The following is an 8,690-nucleotide window of genomic DNA, read 5'->3' on the forward strand; positions in this document are numbered from 1 at the left end:
TGTTTTACTTAATCTCATAGATTCTTTAGTCACTTCCATTCTCGCACGACAAACCCAGATAGATGTAACCACTTCCTCATAGTAGACAACAGAAGAGTCAGGAGGAAACTAGAGCAAGTTCATGAAGAGCTTTCAAAGAAGGATCAACCGAAGTAACCAAAACGTCTTATGCGTCACACTAATAAATAATAATCTTGTTTAACTTAATGAGCGAGTAGAGACACTGCTCACATTATGTGTTAGGATTATTTTCTTACATGCAGCTGGTAACAGTTATTCAGGTAACAGATATTCATTCGAGGATAGCCATTCCAAATTCATAGAGTTTATTAGGTATAGACTCTTTTATGAATTGTTTCCAGAACCCTGTGGAAGTCAGGACCCGATACACCCAGAACTAGGATAACCTTGTCTTTTCAGCTTTCGGCTTGTGTCCATTGCCTTAGACTTATTCCATCTCATCTTTGTATTCTTTTAACAAAGATGCCTCCTCGCAGATCAAACAGACGCGCTACTCCGATAACTCCAACTCCACCTCCGCAATTCAATCTTGCTGATCTCCAAGCAACGATATCCTCCGCAGTGGCAACTGCTCTAGCTCACTTCGGTGAAAGTGGTACCCTCGGATCTGGTAGTGGTACCCACTTAACCAACCCCAGAGTTACTCACGAACACCCAAGGGAGTGTTCGTATAAGGACTTCATGAACTGCAAACATAATTCCTTCGATGGAAATGGTGGACTCATCGCTCTGATGCGATGGTTCGAGAAAACAGATTCGATATTCGAAATCTGTTCGTGCCCTGAAGGGAGCAAAGTGAAGTTTGCTGCCTGCACCTTCTCTGACAGAGCCCTGACATGGTGGAACAGCCATGTAAAGTCACTGACCCTATCAGTGGCTAACTCAATAGGTTGGGAAAACCTAAAAGAGTTGATGCTGGAAGAATACTGCCCGTTGGGCGAAGTTCAAAAGCTGGAACAAGAACTCTGGGAGCTCACTATGGTCGGCTCAGACATAGTGGCCTACACTGACCGGTTCAGCGACCTAGCAGCTCTATTCCCCGGGATGGTTACCCCGGAGAGCAAGAAGATAGAAAGATACATATGGGGTCTATTTTCCCCGATCCAAGGAGATGTGTTGTCTTCTAACCTAGCGACATTCGATAGTGCTAAACGCCTGGCTCAGCGACTCATCGACCACGGAGTCCGCCATGGTGTAGAAGTCCCTGTTCCCGAGCCATCGAGGGAAGAGGACTATAAACGAAAGTCGGGGAACAAGAGGAAGAAGAAGCGAACAACACAGGACACCCCGCAGGAGGAACAAACGAGTACTATGTACGCCGCCACAACACCTGCTACTCCAGCACCTGCCAGTCGATATGCTGGAACCCTCCCGAAGTGTGGAAAGTGCAACTATCACCACACCAGAGTATGTCGGGAAATACAGTGCCTGAACTGCCACATAAAGGGACACACAGTCCGTTTCTGCAGGGCACCAGCTCAACCGATCTCCCATTCCCTAGAGTTGAAGAAAACCAAGCTTGCTATGGTTGTGGTAAGACTGGACACTACCAGGAGGACTGCCCGATAATAAAGAACTCAGGAGCGGATGGACGAATTCTGATGATCACCGCAGGAGAATCGACCTCGGAGTCGCCATCAAGCAGCGGTACGTTTTCGAAATAGTAATTGCTTTGAAAATTAATTTATATTTATATAAGATTAAAACTTGGGGATAACACTTAAAAGTAATTATAATAACTCACATAATGAAGTAGGTCACAGTATTCAAAAGAACTAAGAGATCCGTTCTGAGAAGCTATGATGGCTTAGTATGTACATTAAGGGTTGTGCATAGCTAAGATTTTGCAGACTTAGAGTGAGTGATTCCTCCTTAATTCTTGTTCCTTGTTTGGTTGTGGATTTGAGGCAGAGTTACTCAGTCGACCGTCCAATTCATCTTAAGTGTTCATAACTTGTATATTCCAGGCGATTGTAGTGGTACCAAGGAGGATCGTAGTTTAAGTATCGATTCTAGATAACAAAGCACTTTCGCGGTATGTACGCGCACATCGCGGTACGATACGTAGAAGTATTAACATCAAGGGAAAACAGAAAGCACTAGAGCATTTACAAAGAGTACATTTTCAAGCACACTAGGGAATACATCATCGTATATCATACATTTCTTTCAAATCGGCCAAATCTTTGTTCAGTAAAGAGTCCGTTACTATCTTTCGTCATGAGTTGGCGTGGTCTTCACCATACTAAATTCATATGTTCCTATCGTCTCGACCGTCAAGTTCACAAAACCTTCGTCATTTGTAACGACAGTCCGACCCAGACCTCAGTTTTGTCTTTCGTATTCTAAAACCCGAAGTACTCGTGCGAAGAGTACTTTGTCCTCCGAAGCCTTGCCGTCGTATGTCCACAGACCCTTCCGAAATACCACCCGTCCAGCACACCAAGTTCAAGCACAGAGGCTAAGGACGAATACAGCCCACCTATCACTATTAAGTGTATACGCGAGGGTAGTATATGATTATGATTATGCAGATCTAGTATGTGTGTTTCCGCCCTATCTCCTGTTTCTTGTTTGGTTGTGGACCTGGGGCAGAGTCGCACATTCGACCGTCTAACTAATCCTAATTATTTACGACTTGTATACACGAGATAATGATAGATGGACCGAGTATGAATCCTATCATGAACAGTAGAGCAAAGTGCCAGGTCTACGAGTGGGTATTCTGCCAAATCAGAGGAGCGCAACCCCAGTAGCACTGCTAAGAAAGCTAATTTCGGGACGAAATTCCATCTAACGGGGGGATGATGTGACAACCCAAAATTTTTTGCCTTATAAGTCAAGCCAATCAACCTTAATTCAGACTCACTCCTACTATCATTTAGCACTGTTTAGAGTCTGTTTAAGTGTTCTGAGCCCAATACATTCAAGGAATGAGTGCTAGAAAGTATCTGCTAGAGCCACTGTACAAAGATCAAGCCATAAACTCGTTCAAGAGGAGTTTACGGCCAAGACACCAAGAGTTTACGGCCGTAAACTCAAGGTGGACGTAAACTCATCCCTACATAAGTAACACTTAACCATTTTTCTCATTTCTTTCCTTCCTTGGCCGAAATCTCTCCATTCTCTCTCACGTATCATCGAGTTATTCATTCTAGATCTTCAAAACGTAAGTGTTTCTTCCATCTATTTGTTGATACATCTCCTTAACATGTATCATTCTTTGATACCATCCATGGATTTCATCTTTGAGTCTAGATCTTCAAGATCGTCAAGAACATCAAGAACACTTAGGTGTTTTAGGCCGAAAGCACCCACCTTTGCCTTTATATCGTAAGTATTACTTCCCTATACTTGATATCTAGTAGGAACTCATGCTTAGAACCTTGAATACAAGCTTTCCCAAAAACATGAGGTGTTTACGGCCAAGAGCATCTCCCTTGGCCGTAAACCCTAGTTTGAAGTGCAATTGGACCTTAAACTCTTCCTAAGGCTTGGACATGAACCTAGAACCCTTCCTCAATGCTTGAAGACCGAAAATAAGACCATTTGCTGAGTTTACGACCATACACTTTATGGTGTGGCCGTAAACACCTCAACACCTTTCATAAAGTTGGTTTTTCTCATCCTTGTGTAGAGAATTGGTCCCTCAAGCTTCCCAAGCCTTCAAACACCCTTTTATGCACCTTTTTACCATGAATTTACGGCCGTAAACTCCATGGCCGTAAACACCATTCTTTGGCCTTAAACATCCCTTAGATGAATCACATGTGATTCTAACACTTGGTCCAAGTGTTTCCTAGTCCCTAAAGGTGTTTCCCTTCATATAGTTGCTTATAAACACTATATTCATGCCAATATATGTCATTTAGGACTTGTTGTGTCTCGGGACTTCATTCGTGGAACTTCTCATCCTTACGCACATATTCGTTTGAATCACCCACATAAGGTGAGTTCATACCCCGTAATCAATCTTTTAAACTGTTTTAAATGCTTTTAAGGGGGGGAATACAAGTTGAACACAATGATAATTGTGTAATTGTTTGTTATAAACATTTTCAAAAGATTACTTATGTCATTTATAAGTAGTCAAAACATTTCAAAATCTCTTTTAAAGTTATGTTACTTTATAGTTTAACAAAACTCCGTTTTTAAAGTACAAGCATAACTTAGTAGTAAAATGAGTCTTTTCAATAACAGTTCAAGTAAAATACTAGTAAAGTATAAGGGGTATAGTTTAGAGGTTCAGTTCATACTAGGTGCTAGAACATACTATAAAGAGAATCAGAGAGGTAGATACAATACACGATAACATAAAGAAACAGGGAGGTAGATACAATACACGATAACATAAAGAGAAACAGGGAGGTAGATACAATACACGATAACATAAAGATAAACAAGGAGGTAGATACAATACTTCAAAGAGAACATACTAAGATACTATAACAGAACGAACATACTAAGATGCTATCGCATGAGAATAACTACAAGATCTAATTATACCAATGAATCACTAACTCATTATTCTTAACAAAAGGTGATAGTTAAATTGGTATACATGATCATATAACTTTAATGTGAATTACACGGCTAGCAATTGTTTGTTGCAGTCGCGTTTGGTCCCCAGAATCTCTTGACAGGAAGAGCGTATAGTATGGGTACTAGCATTCACATTATGACCTTACTAAAACATACATGTTTTAAGGTAATTAGTACTACATGATGTCAATTCAAAAGACAACTGCGTATTTATAAATTCCCATTACTTTCAGTACGTGACAGTTCCACTTGAAAGCTAATACAAACTATTTTCGAGTCAAGATAGTTATAAACTAGGGAAAACTTACATTTTACAAACGACACACAGAACAGTCGAGTCTAGTATATTCAGTAGAAGGGATCTATAATGCTAACTTTATGATTCCTTAGTGTATGCATTCAGGGATATATATTAATCGGGTCCGACAGGTAGTAGGTTGTGTGCTTTCCGCTTCATTTCATGTTCCTTGTTTGGTTGTGGGCTTAGAGCAGATACACCCAGCCTACTATCTATCCGAGCTTAGCTATATATATGTTCCGTATAAACCAAGTAATCATAAGGGGTACCATGTATGGGTCAGGTCATAGGACACTAATTCAATGCACCGTTTTCTAGTACAAAACATACTTTTCAAATGAAGAACTTTTGGAATACAAAACTAGAAACTTAACCAGTAAAGGGTTTAATCCATTTTATTAAACCAGTAAAACTTAATGGACCTTAGGTGGTTAATTCTATAATACCTTAGTTTATACACCAGGGTTATATATAATTAATATCGGATAGGTAGTTGGATGTGTGCCTTCCGCCTCATTCCCTGTTCCTTCTTTGGTTGTGGGTTTAGGGCAGATTCACACAATTAACTATCTGTTCAATATTAGATTATATAACTAGTATAAACTAAGTGATTATAGAAGGAACTAATGTGGTTATCATTTTATTATAAGAAATAAAGGTTTTCTTAAAGGATCTTTTCATCAAATATAAAGGAACTATTACAGTTAACTCCGTGAGTACTGAGTGAATACGCAGGGGTTATATACAATGATGATCTAACAAACAATGGGATGTGTGCCTTCCGCCTCATTTCCTGTTCCTAGTTTGGTTGTGGGCTTAGGGCAGATACACACAACCAATTGTTTGTTTACTCTGAGTTTTATGTAACTTGTATCCATTTAATACTCATAGAAAGGACTGTAGACTCATTTTTACTTATCTTTCATCAAAAGCAGGAAATATAGGATTTTCTGGAGGAACAGTCAAACTTTTCTAAACAGGAACTTACTACAACTTACTACAACTTTATACAACTTTATACAAACTTTCTTACTACTTACTACATCACTAAAATCTTATGAACTCACCAGCTTAAATGCTGATCTACGCTTTCAAAATAAGTTGTATTCTCAGGAGACCAGTAGACAGGTTCGCGCACTGGGATTCAGAAGATGGAGCAGTATAGCTTCATGTCTTTTTGTTATTTGCTATGTATTCTATATTATCTGAATCACATACTTTGTAAACAATTTCTTTCTAATGAAATGGTTGTTTATTTCTTTGCTTACTATGATGCATGTCTTGTGATACTAAACATGACGTCCTCCGACCCAGAACGTTTCCGTCGTTCCGGTTTTGGGGTGTGATAGTTCTTCGACAACCAATCCATGCCGAGAATAATGTCAAAGTTGGGAAAGGAGATAGGAATCAGATTAGCAAGAAAAATGTAGTCTTCAATCTCTATGACACAATCTTTATAGACTTTATCAGCAAGTAATGATATATTTCCCGCAGTATCTACGTGAAATGGCTGCGCGAGTGCATAGCAAGCAATTTGAAAAGAATGCGCAAATTCATGAGACACAAAAGAATCTGAGGCACCAGAATCGAATAAGATGTGAGCGTGTCTAGAGTTAACAAGAAATGTACCCGTCACAACATTCGGGTCGTCGCGTGCCTCTTTTGTGGTGATCTGGAATGTACGACCCTTAGCTTTTGGAACCTCCTCCTTTTTAGTTCGAGTACCCTTTGATTGTTGAACAGGAGCTTGACTTCTCGCCGGTTGTTGAACAGAAGCTTGACTTCCCGTCATCTGACTAGTAAGAGTAGGGAAAAAACGCTTCTTGTGGCCAGTAATACCACATGCATAACAAGTAACATCCTTCCTTGGACAACCTGGCTTTATGTGACCCATTTCTCCACATCCATAACAGACAATGGATTCCTTGTCTATTTTGCATTGGCCCGGATGATTCCTTCCACAAATGCGACATGAAGGCGATTGAATAGAAAAAGATTGTGATCTACCGCGGCCACGAGGGGCATTTTGAGTTTGCACTTGATTACCAGGTTCAGTCCGAACGGATTGATCTGGTAGAAAAGAGGGAACAGGAATAGTTCTTTTAGTACGCGGATGCTTCGGAACAGTAAAAGTAGCACCACGTATTTCTAAGTCATGCTCGCGTCTTCAAGCATACTCAACGGCTTTATCAAATGACAGAACTTCCCGATTGGCAACGAAATCGTGGATTTCGTGTCGTAGTCCCTCCATGAATAACTGAATTTTATCGTCTTCAGTAGGAATATAATTTTTAGCAAACCTTGCTCTTTGATTAAACTGAGTTTCATACTCATTCACAGTCATTCCTCCATGTTTAAGCTCGAGGAATTCCTTCTCCAATCTCCTCCTCATGTCTAGAGGACAATACTTCTCTAGCAAACGAGTTTTGAACATTTCCCAGGATAAATTCTCCTGGTCAAACCCGTTGAGAGCTTCATATGTTGCTTCCCACCAGACCAAGGCTTCTCCGATGAGCATTGCAGAAGCATAATTAGCCTTGTCTTCATTATCCACATGAGAAATACGAAACACTTTCTCTGTGTTCTGGATCCAGGTAAGAACAACAATGGGATTAAGAACACCGGAAAACTCTGTAGCACCACTACTCTTGAAATCTTTGAACGACGGACGCTTCACCTCCCCTTTTGAAGATTCTCCAGTGGCTTTCTCTTTTCCTTTATCGCCATTCTTTTTGTGTTCTTCGAAAGTCTGTCGAATAATAGCAGTAAGTTTACCCAATCGTCGCTCCTCACGAGGAGATACTGGAGTATTTACTTCATCAGGTTGAGGACCTACACCCACCTCAGGGGTATGGTTACCCGCTTGTTCAGCCATTGTTCTGCAATATGGAGTAACATTGTATTTTAGAATATATTAGGGTTTATCCTTACCTAATACTCTAATTAAGTCTTTCCTAAAGTTTGTATCCATATACTTACAACGATTCAGTTCATATATTGAACTTCCAATAGTTTAAGTCTAAATACCAATTCGTGAATTTAGTTCACTTAAACTACTGCTCTGATACCATGATTGAAAGAACCCCTTTCTAAACTTTCGTATTTCTGAAAGACCCAAATTTTCATGCTCGACAATTGTTACTCCAAAACATGCTACTTGAATATTCATAAAAACAATATGTTACATTGATAACTTGTTTACATAAGACTGGATACAAACCGACTATTACAAATTTTTATATGTTACATAACTTACCAGGATCCTATAAGTTATACATACATGATTACTAAATACACTAGTTTCAAACTATTCAAAATCTTCTATCAGTATATAACTATACTCGTTGCTTATTGCCTGCAATTGTTAAACATTGAGAGGGGTAAGCGGTGACGCTTAGTGAGTTCAACAATAGATACAATATAATGTTATGCCATATATATACTTCAATATGGCAGAAGCAAAGACAAACAAGGAACAACAAAGGCATACGTGAATCATGTGGCAAACTTTCCATATCAATCAATGATTTGATTCAAAGATATACGATCAATGAGACATGACAATTTCTATACTAGATATACATCAATAAAGCTTCGGCCCAAATGGCACAGAAGACATAAACTTTCTAATTTAAACATTTTGGTAGATTTCAGGCTTATAGCCCTGTCTAACCATCTGCCAATGGGTACGTACCAGTACCACCGTGAATCTAAGTCCTTTCACTGATCACATGGTCAAAGGAATATCTTTGCTATCATAAATAGCATAAATAAAAATAACACGGGAAAATAACCCGGAATAATAACACTGAAAAGCACATAGCACATA

The sequence above is a fragment of the Lactuca virosa genome, chromosome 7 (genome assembly GCF_052849685.1).
Source record: "Lactuca virosa cultivar CGN04683 chromosome 7, Lactuca_virosa_CGN04683_v6, whole genome shotgun sequence".
Lineage (NCBI taxonomy): Eukaryota > Viridiplantae > Streptophyta > Magnoliopsida > Asterales > Asteraceae > Lactuca > Lactuca virosa.